Genomic DNA, 18138 nt, shown 5'->3' on the forward strand with positions numbered 1-18138 from the left:
ACGAAGTGCTCGCTCAGACCCGAATGAAGTTATTAGCCGAGATGATATTGGAAGATCTTCTGTCTTAAACATTCCTCATGTCAGCTATCATCCGACGCTGAAACCTGCTCTTCCGTGGTTAATCTGTCAATGTCACCCGTTTCCCCCGCGTGTAAAACGTGGCGGAGGCCAAACAAGTCTTCCTACGATATTACAGATTTCAGTGTGATTATCTAGTGTAGGCAAATCTGAGCCTGCTGGGACTTGTAGTCCCAAACAGCTAGGTAGAAGTTGATTGACTGATCCTGGTCTAGTACCTTACGTTACAAGGTATGTTATATAGCTAACAGACTCTAGAGCGCTGTACAATAATGGGGTAAATGCCCTGTACACAGACAAAATAAATTTCGATATTAGCGCCCAGATTAGAATTGCAGTATTCAATTACTCCAGCGCCGTGTATCAGTAAGCAACCGCAAGGACAGGGGCGCGATTCCTGACCACACATGGGTGTGGCCAATGCTAGGGAGGGTACTGGGGGAACCCTCTCCCAGCTTGGTTTGCAATTTAAAACCTATGGCAGGTTTGTCCAAACTGTGGCCCTCCAGCTGTTGTGAAACTACACATCCCAGCATGCCTTGCTACAGTTTTAGCATTCTCTAATAGCAAAACTGTGTCAAGGCATGATGGGACTTGTAGTTTCACAACGGCTGTTTGGACATGCCTGGCCTATACGATAAGCAGACTCCCGCCATCTTCAGAGTCCGATGGGGATGCGGAGAGATCACAGGAGGTGTCGCAGATATCTGCGGCGGTCCCTCTGTGGTACATCAGGGTGACTATAAATATTTTCGGTTATCGGAACCGCTTGTGCAGGTGGCTGAAATTTACAACCACTTGGGCGTTCTAGTGACCGCGCCGCAGAGGAACACATACGCACTCTATCTCCAGTGTCTCGGCAATTTGCAGAAAAGAGAAGTGTTCAATGTGGCTACATCTCAGAGAGGGAACGCCAAGTGACTGACAGGCGAAATCGGATTAGTGGGTGGGTGTGTCCGTTAATTGCAGAGCAAGGTTTGGCATGCTGTCTCCTCTGCTGATTTACATGGAGGCGCTCTGCCAGAACAGTGTAAATGTCCCTGAATTCAAATTGCAGCTATTATTTATGCGTGTCAGTGACACAGGTCAGCGGGGCCCAGAACCTGAGTTTTATGCAGTAACAGGACCCGTCGCTCATCTGGAGAACGAACCTACAGCCGGAAATTTGTAAGAACAGTTCATGATCTCCCAATAAAGTACAGCTGCGGAGCCTTAGGGAGCCATTTATCATTAGATAGGGAACAGTTTATGGGGTTTTTCAAGGTGTAGCCCTGTTTGGGGTGGTGGGGGGGGGGCAGCAGGCGTTTCAGTTCTTATCGTGAGCACATAGGAGTGCATCCATTCTCTGGATAAAATATAAGGTATATCATCTATATATGTCTGGTGTCGCGAGTCTCCCAAACACTGCCATCTGCTGGCAGAGAGTGAAACTACATCTCTTTCTCACGCATGCACAAACAAAACACACCAAACACAGAAGGCAGCAGACTAGCTTTCGAAGCTTTTCGAGCAGGCTTACTAATAAATATATATATATATATATATATACACACACATACACACTTATTAGATATTAGGTGCCATTGTGGGTAGGAATAGAAATAGACTATCAATAATTCAAAAACCATCGATGGTTTATGGCTGATTTTGAATACTTTTGCCATTGATGTCGGGGAGAACCAGATGGTTTCTCTCCATTGATGGCACAGCAGAACCGATAGTTTTTTAGTTTTTGTTTCCAATGTGCTGGGAAACAGCATAACTCCGCCCCCACATTTTGATTGGCTCATGGGCCAGTCAGTCAAGAAAAATTGATGACTATTGATGGTTATCCATAGTTTGTTACTATCAATGGGTGGTTGCGGTATCACCATCGAGACTGCACTGACGGCCATACCTAGTTGTGGGGCCAGAATCTTCATGTCATTAGGCCCCATCCCTTATGGCAAATTACTGCTGATCTCCGATCCATGGGAAAAGGGTGGGGACACAATAAATGTGAATTATTGCCCCTGCCCCCTCCCTACAGACCCACAATTCCGGGTATTATTTTCCCATCCTACCCACTGCACTAGGAGATCCACCCACTCTTCCGGAGGCCAGGCTTCTCTTAATGCAGCGAGTAGGAGCAGCAAACACATGTAGCATGGGGAGAATATACAAACTCTGCACAGTTATGGGCATTGATGGGAAGGAAAAGCAAACAAAAGCAGATATACAACTTCTATGCCCAAATCAACCCGTGGAACGACATTTTTCCCCTTACAGTATTTATAGGTTACCATCGCGCCATCTCTGGTCAGCTTTTAAACTGACAATTGCTGTAAAAGGTATTTAGAATGTAAAATCATCAGTCTGAGCGGGTAAATACTCTTCCGGGGCAGGGAGCAAAGTTCCATTAGAAGGAGCAGAAGGGCAAATTTATTGCGCTGTGTTTGAACAGTGACGTTTGCTGAAGTAAACAGAGTAATTGGGCGGGTGGTCCGGTATTATGTGAGAGCCCATTATAATGCTGCGAGGAAAAAGCTTTCTAAAGCAATGAATAAACAGAGGCGCCATAAATCACAGCAAATAATAGCAGTGACAGGCGGAGGAGATAAGACGCACCTGTATATGTTGTGCTATATACACATGTACTATACACATGTTATCATGCTCTTATCTGCCCTCTTCTCACACTCAGACACATTACGCTTTGTAACAGCATTAACTATAGACGACTTATCTCAGGTTATTTGTAGAAGTAATGCCAGATACCCGCGGTCTACAGACTGGCAACAGCGACTGGGTATATAACAGCCGGTATGGAATAAACACAGTAACCTAGAATAGATGGCAGAAAAGAGTCACATGACCCATCTAGTCTGCCCTAAACACATGAACACGCACACACTTACACGCATGTGCTCGAACACACTTACACGCTAGGGATAATTTGTCGGGAGCCAATAAATCTACCAGTATATATTTGGAGTGTGGGAGGAAACCGGAGCACCCGGAGGAAACCCACGCAAGTACAGGGAAAATCGGCAAACTCCACACAGTTAGCAGTGGCGTAACAATAGCTGCGGCAGACCCTACGGAGGCTTGGGGGCGCTGTGTAAGTGTAGGTGCCTTAGGTCTTGGGGGGCTGCCAGTCAAGAATAAACAGTTGAGACCTATAGATGCATTTTGAGACCCTGTTATCTGTTTGACTCTGTGATGTAACTTATATTTGTTTTTATTTTGTTCTTTTATACTTAAAAATGTACTTTTATTAGATTCCATTAAAATTTAGTTTAAAAAAACAAACCTATTTCTTCTTTTACAGATTTTTTGTAATTTACTTATAATATATCGGTAATAGAGACGTGAAAAATAAATTGTAAAAAAAAAAGGGATTAAAAACAATAACAAAAAGTCACTTTGTCCCTTGTTTTTTTACTTTTCACATTGTTTGATAAGATTATTATTTCTTTAGAGAATAGTTGGAATTTTCCTTCGTACCAGATATTATTTTATTTTTTTATTTATTGCGACTCTCTTCTCTTAAGGAAGTATCCTGACTGTTCCCTATAGGTTTTAAGTAATGCTGTGTTCTCATTGCCGCACCTGCAAAATCCCGTTCCCGTGTTTTTGGCGGGGCACAGAGCATCTCAGCTCTACAGATCCCAATTATACTGCACCTTAGATCCGGGAAATTCCCATGTCTGCCCCGTTCACACTGCTTCCCCTGGTATGCCTGCCATCAAGTGTGTGGCATCTAAGAGCTGCTTTGATTGGATGTTTAAAAAGTATCTTTGATTGGCTGTTTAAAAAGCAGCTTTGAGCAATGCAATGAACTTGCTTTTTTGCATTTTGTGAGAAAAACCCGGGTCTAACCTGTTCACACTGCCACACACCAGTGTATTACCCAGGAAAACCCCCCGCAAAAAACCTGTGTATAATTCCCGGGGCATAACACCTGGGAATTTCACAAAGACCCTTTCACACAGAGACGCGACACGGGAAATTACTGCGTGCCCTGTCAAATACCCCGTTTTTTGCGGCAGTGAGAACGGGGAATAACTAAAAAAATTTGCAAAGCTAGAAAAAAATATTTAAGAAATAAACTTCTAAAGGGATCTAAATAATTTTTAAGTATAAGAGAACATTAAAAAAAACACAAATATGTTACATTGCAGAGCCAAACAGACAGCAGGGCTCCGAAGTGCGCATAAAGATCTTTTTACTTTTTTTCGATAACGCGGACCCCCCATAAGGGAAAATTGACAGTGTAAGTCGCGATTCCAACTGTAGGACTCCTGACAGTTGGGATTCCGATGTCGGAGAAACGAACGTCCTGTAAGGGAGACGCTCCATCATACACCAGTGTACTACCCATGGTGCAGCAGTCTGCGCATCACCCTGCGAGAAGCCGTTTGACACTGACAAGTCCTGGGGCTACTGTGCATCGATATTCTGCATCCTATTACCTGCTGTCTATATGATCTCATTACATGCTACTGATGGGTATAAAGTGACCAGATACTGCCATTCCTTCTGGGACTGTGCCGTCATTTACCTGTATCATATTATGGAGATGGGAACCTCTTGCCTGCCGTGACTATGCTACGTGCACTCCCAATGACCTATGAAGCATCATTTAATCCCAGTATATGGAATATAAACTCATAAAATGACTGAGCCGATTGCTGTGGCAGCTGACCCTTGTCTGAGCTTCCTGGAGTAATAAATGAACAACAATTCATAAAGCAAACTGTTCAGGTCACATGCAAATCACTGAGACCCATAGGCCTAATGCCTGGGTAGTATACAGGTAAAGGCCCTTATTCAGATCTGATCGCAGTACAAAATTGTTCTCAAAATGGGCAAACCCATGTGCACTGCAGGTGGGGTAGATGTAACATGTGCAGAGAGAGTTACATTTGTGTGGGGTGTGTTGAAACTGAAATATAATTTGCAGTGTAAGAATAATGCAGCCGGTATTTACCCTGCACAGAAACAAAATAACTCACCCAAATCTAACTCTCTCTATAACATGTTACATCTGCCCCACCTGCAGTGCACAACTTTGTACTGCGATCTGATCTGAATAAGGGCCAAAATATCTTTCCCATAGTAAGTACTAGATGACTCTTTGGGTGTGGTATAGGGTTCCGACAGTCAGGATCCCGACAGTCATTAGGCCGATGTCGGGATCCCAACTGGCCGGACTCAGACAGCATGGCGAGCGCAACAAAGCCCCTTTCGGGCTTGCTGCGCTCGCCACGCTGTGGGCACGGTGGCTAACTACACTCGCCACCTATTCTATTCTCCCTCTATGGGGGTCGTGGACCCCCAAAAGGGAGAATAGCCAGTGACTGTCGGGAACCCATCTGTCAGTGTTTTAACAGTCGGTTAATGACTGTCGGGACCCCGTCTGGCACCCCACTCTTTAGCATGCAGTGCCAATGGCAGCAAGGATGGACTTCAGTACAGTGCACGGAACACACCTATAACTGCAGGAATCCCGTCACAAATTGCACACATACAGGTGACCAATGGCCAGAACACCACCCGAACCAGCCGACCGAATCAGACCGCACTTCCACGAAAGCGAGCAAGCCCACACAATAGCTGCCCGGAGTGCGTAGATTTTAAATAGCGCTCAGCAACTGTTAACGTTCTTTAAGTCTTTCTTAAAACACTTGGGTGGAAGTGCTAAGTAATTGTCTAGCCCGGCGCGGCGCTGAAAGAATTCACAACTGCAAGGGTGACGGGCGGGCTAAGGAGCCGTGGGTAACCTGCTGGGGTGCAGGTGGCCGGGAGGCTTAAATCAGACAACATAAAAGCCCCAGAATTTCTGTTCTCCTGATAAATTCGCATGAAAATAACTTTGCCCAAATATAAAACAGAACTGGCTCCATAAACCAGCACAAAAGCGTCTCGTGTTCTTTTATGATTTCATAAAATAACAATGGCCTCATGCTGCGGGTGGGTGCGACACTTGTAAAAGCCCCGTTTTTAGCTAAATGAACTGAAAATATGGAAAGTTTGCTGGGAGAAATTTATGAGGAGGAAGGAGTCCAGCTCCTGAAAAAAATACACCTCCTATTTTTATTGCTCTACCCGAGCGTGTCGGCCACATGGAAACCGCACGTGTCCGCGTGTTGCGCTGCGGAGCTGACCACTTTATTGATAACGCTACTTTAAGCCTCTTGGTATTTTGTTTTTGCAAACCCCGGGCACAGCGTTGCCAAGCACAGATTCACGCTCTTATTCCCAGCATCTCGCTGTCTGCTGAATACAACTTTTTCCCGGAGCCCTTTCCAGCGTTTTTATTTGCTTTGTTCTTTAGGCAAAGTGTCTGGAACGGGCCCTGGATTCTGCGCTTCCTAGTGCACATTAAACATGTTATTGTACTTTATTATTCTGCCTTAAACAATGGAATAACAACAGTATTTTGCAAAGCTGGAAGTGTGAGCGATATATAATTCTCCATCATACAGTATGTCACAGTATTAAACTATATTATAGAACTGATAAAAACAACAAGACTAAAACAAAAAGTACAATAACTCCACAACAGATATTATATGGAGGATAGTGAGCACCTGCTGACAGCTTTAATTATACGAGGTGTTCTAGCACCATGTAAAACACATTTACACACACGGGTCTAAAAACAAATGGTCAGTACATACTGTCACAGGTGGTCAGTATACCATGCACAGCCAAATACCTTTCCTGTAACATACAGAGCCCAGTCCCATTAGGCCAGTGTACAATACAGATGCCAGTCCCAGTAGGCCAGTGTACAATACAGATGCCAATGTACAATACAGAGCCAGTCCCAGTAGGCCAGTGTACCATACAGAACCAGTCCCAGTAGGCCAGTGTACCATACAGAGCCAGTCCCAGTAAGTAAGTGTAACATACAGAGGTCAGTGTACAAAGGGCCAGCGCCACCACTAGGCAGGACTAGGCATTTGCCTAGGGCGCCGGCCACTGGAGGGCGGTACTGAGCCGCCGAGGTACCATAGAGAGGTACCAGAAAGCATCCCATCCCGCCCGGCGTGAAGCAACGCTGTCCCCCACACGCGCCACCCGCTCTCTGCTGGGGGGATTTCAGCGAGGACGGAGAGGACTCGCAGCACCCAGAGGCTGCATATCGCGGCTTGTAACAGCAGGTACAGCGCTCCGGGTGGTGGGGGTGCGGCCGCAAACCCCCCTCCATCCCACCCCCCCGCCGTGCCACAGCAAGTATCGGCCGCACCCTCTCCACACACCCCCCCCCCCCCGGGCGGCCGGCGCGGGGGTGTTTTGCCTGGGGCTTGCACCGGCCCTGAGTGTATAATACAGAGCCAGTCCCAGGAGGACAGTGTACCATATAGAGCCAGTTATACCATAGAAAAACCTGCGTACCATACAGAGCCAGTCCCTGAAGGCCAATATACCATACAGAGCCTTGTCTGTGGAGGCCAATATACCATACAGAGCCTTGTCTGTGGAGGCTGCCTCTGATCTGCCACTTGCATACAAAGACTCCACTACACTGGGCAATCAGCGACCATGAGTAGCACTATGGCCATACAACGTGGCCGATGGAACCATTGTAACAGTGTACGGGATCACAGTAACAAACTGTCACCACTCCCCTCGTTACCTCCCACAAAGACTAATGGGCAATCGTCACCGTCACCGCCTTCACAAAACCCTTGTGGCACATGCGCAGTGCGACGTATACACTTGAATGGTGGCAAAAAAAATTGTCGTTCCACTGCGTACAATATTGTCACTGCGCCCACCTCTGGATAGTGCCCTGCGAACAATACAGAGCCGGTCCCAGCGGAATGATGGACCGGATATACGGATCCTAGTGATCGGTGTACCAAACAATACATAGAAAGCCCACCGTCTGTACTGCGCCCCCTCCTATGGCTTGCTGCCCTCGCCATGATTCGGGCACTATTGTATTGTCCCACCACACCGTAGTGGATGGTAGGACATGAAATACCGCCCGTCGGCACACAAAAACGTGAAACATTTATGTCGGCTTAATGCTTGTTTCGATCTTCCGACCCTGTCAACATTACCTTGTCGACCTATTTCAGGTGTCGACCTAAGGCCTGTTGACCTTCAGTGGTTGACTCAATGACCTTATCCCAAGCAGATATGCAGATTCTACAGTCTTGTGCGTTATTCAACCATTTGGGTGGTATGCGCTGCCGCAGCGGGCTGTCCAGCTGTGCACCACTGCCGCACCACCTCTACCAGGGCAGGTTTGTCCTGCCCCAGCAAAACCCATCATGGGGGTGTAATGTTGCCCATAGCAACCAATCAGATGTCTATCATGTCTCTATTGCATCCTAGAAAATGACAGACAGAATCTGATTGTTGCTATGCGCGACATCCCCGGTCTTAGTAAACTGACCCCACGGAGTACATAGAAAGCCCCCCCCCCCCCCCCCCCCCCCGCTGTGAGAGCAGAACAGAGCGTCCCTGTGCATCACAATGACCATGAGACACATCGCTGACACACAGATACACAGCGGGATTACGGAGAGAGACAGAGTGCAGCCATTACTGGCCCCAGCCGCACACGGGTCGTCTTACTAATACACTTCTTGGCTGCTTCTCCCGTCCCCTCCGCCCAGAGCTAACAGAGGATTGTTACAGGGGGGAGAGCACCTGGGTTATACACTAATATACGCCAATGAGCTGCGTGTTCTAAGCGACATCGTGTAGCGCATAAATCACAGCGTGATCCGCTCACCCTGCGCTGTCTGACACCGAGGAACACTCTACCTGTAAGCTACAAAACACACGCTAGGACCAAGCTCACCCTGTTGTACCAGAAGAACGTGCACCGAATGGGAATACACTAATCGGGGTGCCCCATGCATAGGTGTCAACACTAACACAAAAAACCACCCCCGGAGCCCTGATAAATACGGTTTCCTAGGATGTATTGGGTCGCTAGGCCATAGTTTGACTCCTGAAATAGGTCGTAGACTGTGTCCATGTCAACTGAGTCAACATTTGGGACAAAAAACTTGAAGAAGCCATGTCGACCCTTTGACTGTCGACCTTCCAGTTGTCGACCTAATGCTTGTGTCGACCTTTTGACCCTTTCACTTTAACCTTTCGCAGTAATTTTTTTTTTTTTTATTCAAACATCCCAAGCATGTTTATATTGTACTACTGTATTTGCGTCTACCACCTCTGATGGGAGGCTATTCCACTTATCTACTACTCTTTCTGTGAAGTAATTCTTCCTCACATTTCTCCTGTACCTTCCTCCCCCTAGTGTCAGTGCATGTCCTCGTGTTCTGCTGCTCCTCTTCCTGTGAAGAATGTCTCCCACCTGTACCTTCCTCCCTCTAGTGGCAGTGCATGTCCTCGTGTTCTGCTGCTCCTCTTCCTGTGAAGAATGTCTCCCACCTGTACCTTCCTCCCCCTAGTGTCAGTGCATGTCCTCGTGTTCTGCTGCTCCTCTTCCTGTGAAGAATGTCTCCCACCTGTACCTTCCTCCCCCTAGTGTCAGTGCATGTCCTCATGTTCTGCTGCTCCTCTTCCTGTGACGAATGTCTCCCACCTGTACCTTCCTCCCTCTAGTGTCAGTGCATGTCCTCGTGTTCTGTTGCTCCTCTTCCTGTGACTAATGTCTCCCACCTGTACCTTCCTCCCTCTAGTGTAAGTGCATGTCCTCGTGTTCTGCTGCTCCTCTTCCTGTGAAGAATGTCTCCCACCTGTACCTTCCTCCCTCTAGTGTCAGTGCGTGTCCTCGTGTTCTGCTGCTCCTCTTCCTGTAAAGAATGTCTTCCACCTGTACCTTCCTCCCCCTAGTGTCAGTGCATGTCCTCGTGTCAGTGCGTGTCCTCGTGTTCTGCTGCTCCTCTTCCTGTGACTAATGTCTGCCACCTGTACCTTCCTCCCCCTACTGTCAGTGCGTGTCATCGTGTTCTGCTGCTCCTCTTCCTGTGAAGAATGTCTCCCACCTGTACCTTCCTCCCCCTAGTGTCAGTGCATGTCCTCGTGTTCTGCTGCTCCTCTTCCTGTGAAGAATGTCTCCCACCTGTACCTTCCTCCCCCTAGTGTCAGTGCGTGTCCTCGTGTTCTGCTGCTCCCCTTCTTGTGAAGAATGTCTCCCACCTGTACCTTCCTCCCTCTAGTGTCAGTGCATGTCCTTGTGTTCTGCTGCTCCTCTTCCTGTGACTAATGTCTCCCACCTGTACCTTCCTCCCCCTAGTGTCAGTGCATGTCCTCGTGTTCTGCTGCTCCTCTTCCTGTGAAGAATGTCTCCCACCTGTACCTTCCTCCCCCTAGTGTCAGTGCATGTCCTCGTGTTCTGCTGCTCCTCTTCCTGTGACTAATGTCTCCCACCTGTACCTTCCTCCCCCTAGTGTCAGTGCATGTCCTCATGTTCTGCTGCTCCTCTTCCTGTGACAAATGTCTCCCACCTGTACCTTCCTCCCCCTAGTGTCAGTGCATGTCCCCATGTTCTGCTGCTCCTCTTCCTGTGACTAATGTCTCCCACCTGTACCTTCCTCCCCCTAGTGTCAGTGCATGTCCTTGTGTTCTGCTGCTCCTCTTCCTGTGACGAATGTCTCCCACCTGTACCTTCCTCCCTCTAGTGTCAGTGCATGTCCTCGTGTTTTGCTGCTCCTCTTCCTGTGAAGAATGTCTCCCACCTGTACCTTCCTCCCCCTAGTGTCAGTGCATGTCCTCGTGTTCTGCTGCTCCTCTTCCTGTGACTAATGTCTCCCACCTGTACCTTCCTCCCCCTAGTGTCAGTGCATGTCCTCATGTTCTGCTGCTCCTCTTCCTGTGACGAATGTCTCCCACCTGTACCTTCCTCCCCCTAGTGTCAGTGCATGTCCCCGTGTTCTGCTGCTCCTCTTCCTGTGACTAATGTCTCCCACCTGTACCTTCCTCCCCCTAGTGTCAGTGCATGTCCTTGTGTTCTGCTGCTCCTCTTCCTGTGACGAATGTCTCCCACCTGTACCTTCCTCCCTCTAGTGTCAGTGCATGTCCTCGTGTTTTGCTGCTCCTCTTCCTGTGAACAATGTCTCCCACCTGTACCTTCCTCCCCCTAGTGTCAGTGCATGTCCTCGTGTTCTGCTGCTCCTCTTCCTGTGACTAATGTCTCCCACCTGTACCTTCCTCCCCCTAGTGTCAGTGCATGTCCCCGTGTTCTGCTGCTCCTCTTCCTGTGACTAATGTCTCCCACCTGTACCTTCCTCCCCCTAGTGTCAGTGCATGTCCTTGTGTTCTGCTGCTCCTCTTCCTGTGACGAATGTCTCCCACCTGTACCTTCCTCCCTCTAGTGTCAGTGCATGTCCTCGTGTTTTGCTGCTCCTCTTCCTGTGAACAATGTCTCCCACCTGTACCTTCCTCCCCCTAGTGTCAGTGCATGTCCTCGTGTTCTGCTGCTCCTCTTCCTGTGAAGAATGTCTCCCACCTGTACCTTCCTCCCCCAGTGCCAGTGCATGTCCTCGTGTTCTGTTGCTCCTCTTCCTGTGACTAATGTCTCCCACCTGTACCTTCCTCCCCCTAGTGTCAGTGCATGTCCTCGTGTTCTGCTGCTCCTCTTCCTGTGAACAATGTCTCCCACCTGTACCTTCCTCCCCCTAGTGTCAGTGCATGTCCTCGTGTTCTGCTGCTCCTCTTCCTGTGAAGAATGTCTCCCACCTGTACCTTCCTCCCCCTAGTGTCAGTGCATGTCCTCGTGTTCTGTTGCTCCTCTTTCCTGTGAAAAATGTCTCCCTCCTGCACCTTGGTAAAACCCTTGATATATTTGAAAGTTTCTATCATGTCCCCCCTTTCCCTTCTCTGCTCTAAAGTATACATATTAAGATCTTTTAGTCTTTCCTGGTACGTTTTGTGATGTAGGCCATGCACCATTTAAGTTGCCCTTCTTTGTACAGTCTCTAATGTATTTATATCCTTCTGGAGATATGGGGGCGCATTTGTCAATATAGAGCAGGGGGGGATAGCAGCAGGGATCAGAGATTCATTTAGATTCATTTAGGCGATACTTAAAATTTGCGGTTAACCCCCGAAAACGGGTGTTTTCGGAGATTTAGCCGCAAATCTTACTTGATAAATGTACCCCATGGTCTTCAGAACTGAACACAATACTCTAGATGAGGTCGCACCAATGACCTATACAGTGGCATTATTACTTCTTTCTTTCTACTGCTGATACCTCTCCCTATGCAAACAAGCATCTGACTTGCCTTCTTCATTGCTTTGTTACATTGCCTACCTGCTTTTAAGTCCCCTGAAATAGTGACACCTAGATCCCTCTCTTCCTCAGTAGTTTCCATTATAGTGCTATTTATACTATGTTTAGTCTTTGGATTTTTGAGACCCAAGTGCATGATTTTGCATTTTTTGGCAATAAACTGTAGTTGCCATGCTCTTGACCATTCCTCTAATCTGCTTAGATCCTCAATCATTTGTTTTAACCCTCCTGGTGTGTCTACCCTGTTGCATACCTTTGTGTCATCTGCACATTTTACCCTCAATTCCATTTGCAATATCACCAATAAAGATATTAAAAAGCACCGGTCCAAGTACAGATCCCTGGGGTACTCCACTTGTAACCTTTCCCTCCTGTGACTGTACTCCGTTTCTCTGTACAACTCTCTTTATTAAGTGTCTCACCATTGGTTCTCCTACTAGCGCTAGGGCTGTTGAGCCTGACTAGATGTTGGATTTGAAAAAGTTAATACATGTCAATCTATTTCAGGTGTCGATTTAATATTAATTTGGTCGACGTAATGACCCATACCTGTGCCGAGAGGGTGTGGCCTGTGCTCATAGGCAAAACTCTGCGATCTAAGCCGTATCCTGCCCATCTCTGCGGGCGATGGTGACACGTGGGACCACCCTCGCCATCACTATTGGCTGTACACATGGAGCGATGCGTGCTTCATCATTAAGATCACCCTGTGTGTATGGCCCTTCCTTCCTGTAAATAATCCTTACTGTAGCTGGAGATTACTGGGCTTCTTTATTCCTTTCTGCACCAGTAATCGGGATGACCGTCACTAAAGAAATCTCTTATCACCTCTACCAGGTGTCAGGTTCTTCCCACAGTATGAAATCGCTCGCGTCTGTTTGCAGGACCACTGCTCCAGCCCCTGGGAACAGACGCTAACCGGAACCCTCCAGGCCCCATAGAGGAACCACCCGCTATCGTTACTGTCCTGGATAGCGCAATCACGTGTAATATCCGCACTGCGCAATCACGTGTAATATCCGCACTGCGCAATCACTGTGTAATATCCGCACTGCGCAATCACTGTGTAATATCCGCACTGCGCAATCACTGTGTAATATCCGCGCTGCGCATTCACTGTATAACATCAGCACTGCGCAATTACTGTGTAATATCCGCGCTGCGCATTCACTGTATAACATCAGCACTGCGCAATCACTGTGTAATATCCACACTGCGCAACCACTGTGTAATATCAGCACTGCGCAATCACGGTGTAATATCCGCACTGCGCAATCACTGTGTAATATCCACACTGCGCAACCACTGTGTAATATCAGCACTGCGCAATCACGGTGTAATATCAGCACTGCGCAATCACTGTGTAATATCCGCACTGTGCAATCACTGTGTAATATCAGCACAGCGCAATCACTGTGTAATATCCGCACTGCGCAATCACTGTGTAATATCCGCACTGCGCAATCACTGTGTAATATCCGCACTGCGCAATCACTGTGTAATATCCGCACTGCGCAATCACTGTGTAATATCCGCACTGCGCAATCACTGTGTAATATCCGCACTGCGCAATCACGTTGTAATATCAGCACTGCGCAATCACTGTGTAATATCCGCACTGCGCAATCACTGTGTAATATCCGCACTGCGCAATCACTGTGTAATATCCGCACTGCGCAATTACTGTGTAATATCCGCACTGCGCAATAACTATATAATATCTGCACTGCGCAATCACTGTGTAATATCCGCACTGCGCAATTACTGTGTAATATCCGCACTGCGCAATTACTGTGTAATATCCGCACTGAGCAATTACTGTATAATATCCGCACTGCGCAATCACTGTGTAATATCCACACTGCGCAATCACGTGTGTAATATCCGCACTGCGCAATCACTGTGTAATATCCACACTGCGCAATCACGTGTGTAATATCCGCACTGCGCAATCACTGTGTAATATCCGCACTGCGCAATCACTGTATAATATCTGCATTGCGCAATCACTGTGTAATATCCACACTGCGCAATCACGTGTGTAATATCCGCACTGCGCAATCACTGTGTAATATCCACACTGCGCAATCACGTGTGTAATATCCGCACTGCGCAATCACTGTGTAATATCAGCACAGCGCAATCACTGTATAATATCTGCATTGCGCAATCACTGTATAATATCTGCATTGCGCAATCACTGTGTAATATCCGCATTGCGCAATTACTGTATATTAGCATTGCGTTGCAACCAAGATGTCCGCAAAAACCGACACCTGACTTTAGCAGAGCTGCACGTGACATGACGACTTACTTGCGCCTTGCATCTCACGCTGCGCGGCGTACTGAGGCAAGATGCACGAGGACGCATCTGTGTGTAAATGAATTACAGGCACCAAAGTATTCACACCCCTGTAATCTGCAGACCTCTCTCAGGGCATGAGCGCTGTTCACCTCTGTGATTGTAAACCTCAGCAGATCATTTCCACTAACGCCATCTGCTTAACGTCATCCGCTTCCCCATAAGTCTGTCCTTGAAAGGTTTATCCACAGACAGCATGAGGCAGTAATAGTAATAGGACACATCCAATGAACCGTCTCATTCCCGCTGGAGCACATTCCGTGGGATTCCCGTACGTAACCTCACATATACACACAGCCTGAGAACACAACTGCCACAACTTGGCTTAGGGTTACCTAATGTTCAGCAATATTTGGGATGTTGTTTTTTTTTTTAACGGGCGGTGTGTACAAAGGGCAGGGACTTAATCAATGCGAGCTTATGACCCGCACTTACTGGGAATTCCTGGTTCATGGGGGGCCAGGTGAGGTTTCCCATGTTGAGTCAAATTAAGCCGCAGGCTCCACTCCTGGTGGTGCCCTTCCATCAATTCCTTTTAGTTTTAGCTTTGCAAACATATTCCCCCCGGAACCCAAAGATTTTGGTTTCCCGGAAGGTGCTCGGCGGGTCATGGGAATAACGCCGCCGGATGGCATCGTTTATGGTCGGAACTACGACGGTATCTGTTCGTCTTCGAACCTCCGACTTTCGTTCTTGATTATAGAAAACATTCTTGGCAAATGCTTTTGCTCTGGTTCGTCTCGCGCCGTTCCAAGAATTTCACCTCTAGCGGCACAATACGGATGCCCCCAGTTCCGAAAACCAACAAAATAGGAGACCGGAGTCCTATTCCATTATTCCTAGCTGAAGTATCCAGGCGACCGGGCCTGCTTTGAACACTCTAATTTTTTCAAAGTAAACGCTTCGGGCCCCCGAGACACTCAGTCAAGAGCATCGGGGAGGCGCCGAGAGGCAGGGGCTGGGACAGGCGGTAGCTCGCCTTGCGGCAGACCGCCAGCTCGATCCCGAGATCCAACTACGAGCTTTTTAACTGCAGCAACTTTAATATACGCTATTGGAGCTTGAATTACCACGGCTGCTGGCACCAGACTTGCCCTCCAATGGGTCCTCGTTAAAGGATTTAAAGTGTACTCGTTCCAATTACAGGGCCTCGAAAGAGTCCTGTATTGTTATTTTTCGTCACTACCTCCCCGAGTCGGTAGTGGGTAATTTGCGCGCCTTCTGCATTCCTTGGATGTGGTAGCCGTTTCTCAGGCTCCCCCTCCGGAATCGAACCCTGATTCCCCGTTACCCGTGGTCGCCATGGTAGGCGCAGAAAGTACCATCAAAAGTTGATAGGGCAGACATCCGAATGCGTCGTCGCCGTCAATGGTTTTTCAAGTTCCTAGCTGTCATATTGAGAGAGGCTTGGGAGATGTATCTTGTCTATGTAGGCCTGTGCCTCTTCTGGAGTGATTTTAAGCTCGTCGGAGAATAGCTCTTTAAAATAATCACAAAACATATTCCCTATCTGTGGTGTATCATATGTCAAGTGGCCTTGTGCATCTTTAATTGGGCCAATACAGGAGGGAGGAGCTTCAGCTTTTGCCAAATATGCAAGATATCGCCCTGTTTTGGGATGTTGGCTTTAATTTGGTCAATTATACATTACCGGGACAATGCACAAATACTGAGGTGTCAGCATACACTTATCCCCAATCCAATTGTGCATGGTGCACCAACATTTTTTATTTGATGCCACATGATACTAATTATGGGCACGGTTAGTTGCAGGCAGAATTGTACACACCAGGATATCGGGCCGTCCTGATAATCATTATCAGAATGCAAATGACGAGACGCTGATGAGGTGCGTACTGGCAGAAGTCTGGGTCTACATAGTCCGAGGTGGTCGTGTTCCAGTAAGACTCTATTCTACAGGTGATGGAGACCAGTGGGAGACTGCATTGTCCATACGGTATCCGGACTGATCATAGACTGACACCCTAAAAACATTAAAATCTCATGTCGACCTTTTTCCATGTCAACATTTTGGATGGCAACCTTTTGACTATGTCAACCTTTTAACCATGTCAACCTTTTATCTGTCGACCATATAACCATGTCGACCTTTTACCTGTCGACCATATGACTGTCTATCATGATGCATACCATTACCGTCCCTGCTGGCTTGTGCCCACACAGTGCGTACTCATGCACAGACTGCATTACATTCAGCTTGGCCTCAGCCCCAGAGAGAGTGTAGAACAGACATGGGCACAGATTGTCTACAATTCATCTCCAAGCGATAACATTGTGCCATGTAATTACTGCGACACATGCGGGGGATTCCGAGCCAGACGTTGCTGTGACTGCATCGGTGCGTTTTGTCGTACACGATTCTGCAACTTTATGCTAATATTAGCATGAAGAATCCCCATGAGATAATGGGCACTAGGGTGGTCAATCCCAGGATCGGGATCAGCGGGATCCTGGGATTTGGCCCAAAAATCGCTGGGATTTTAATCCCAGGATTGAAGTTTCCAATCGCTCAGATGCTGCCCGGCTATTCCCGACCCGGCGTGCGGCTCTGCACAGCGTGACATCCCCACACACGTCTGCCACTCACTCCGCTGTCACCGGCTTCCCACTCAGTGAGGCAGCCCAGCACCACCTGCCCCGCTCCCCTGACTGACCGTGTAAGTAATTGCGTGCGGCGGTCGGTTGAGGTGGCGTGGGTGTTTTTTATTTTAAACTAGGGATGCCAATCCGGGATTGAAAAAATGCCTCTGGATTGGGAACCCTAATGGGAAACCACTGCCATGCCACAACTCCACAACACTCCCTATGAGTGATTATCTCAGTGTGTGCATTGCCACTTCTCAGTCACCTCCCGATGCATCTGCTTTGGGCAATGCAGTCCTGTTTTTCTGGGACTGTCCAGCTGTAGCACCCGTGGGACGCAGCATCCTGTGGTGTGTTGTTGGGGGGGGCAGTTGTGGTGATAACACACCGCTGCTCTTCTGTCCATGCACATGGTAGGGACAGCTTCCAGCAGGATAACGACCCTAAGCACACAGCCAAGATATCACAGGAGTGGCTCCAGGACAACTCTGTGACTGTCCCCGAGTGGCCCAGCCAGAGCCCAAACTTAAATCCGATGAACATGTCTGGAGAGATCTGACAATGGCTGTGCACCGACGCCTCCCATCCAACCTGATGGAACTTGGGAGGTGTTGCAAAGAGGAATGGGCACAACTGCCCAAAGGCAGGTGTGCCAAGCTTGTGGCATCATAGTCAAAAACACTTGAGGCTGTAATTGCTGCCAAAGTATTGAGCAAAGGCTGTGAATACTTATGTCCATGTGATTTCTAATTTTTTTTATTTAAAAAAAAATAGCAAAAATATCCAACATACTTTTTTCAAGTCGACTTTATGGGGTACGGTGTGCAGAATTTTAAGGGGAAAAAAATTATTTATTCCATTTTGGAATAAGGCTGTGACATAA

General features: G+C 47.8%; 1 protein-coding gene and 1 pseudogene across 4 annotated transcripts in view; both read right to left on the bottom strand.

Annotated features, from left to right (window-relative positions):
- The window catches only part of VTI1A (vesicle transport through interaction with t-SNAREs 1A), a 351752-nt gene that overhangs the window by 72198 nt on the left and 261416 nt on the right, over positions 1 to 18138 (bottom strand). The window lies entirely within an intron of this gene.
- LOC146012837 (18S ribosomal RNA) lies at positions 14988 to 16254 on the bottom strand (annotated as a pseudogene).

This window comes from Crinia signifera, chromosome 6 (assembly GCF_055691185.1).
Source record: "Crinia signifera chromosome 6, ASM5569118v1, whole genome shotgun sequence".
NCBI classification, from domain to species: Eukaryota; Metazoa; Chordata; class Amphibia; order Anura; family Myobatrachidae; genus Crinia; species Crinia signifera.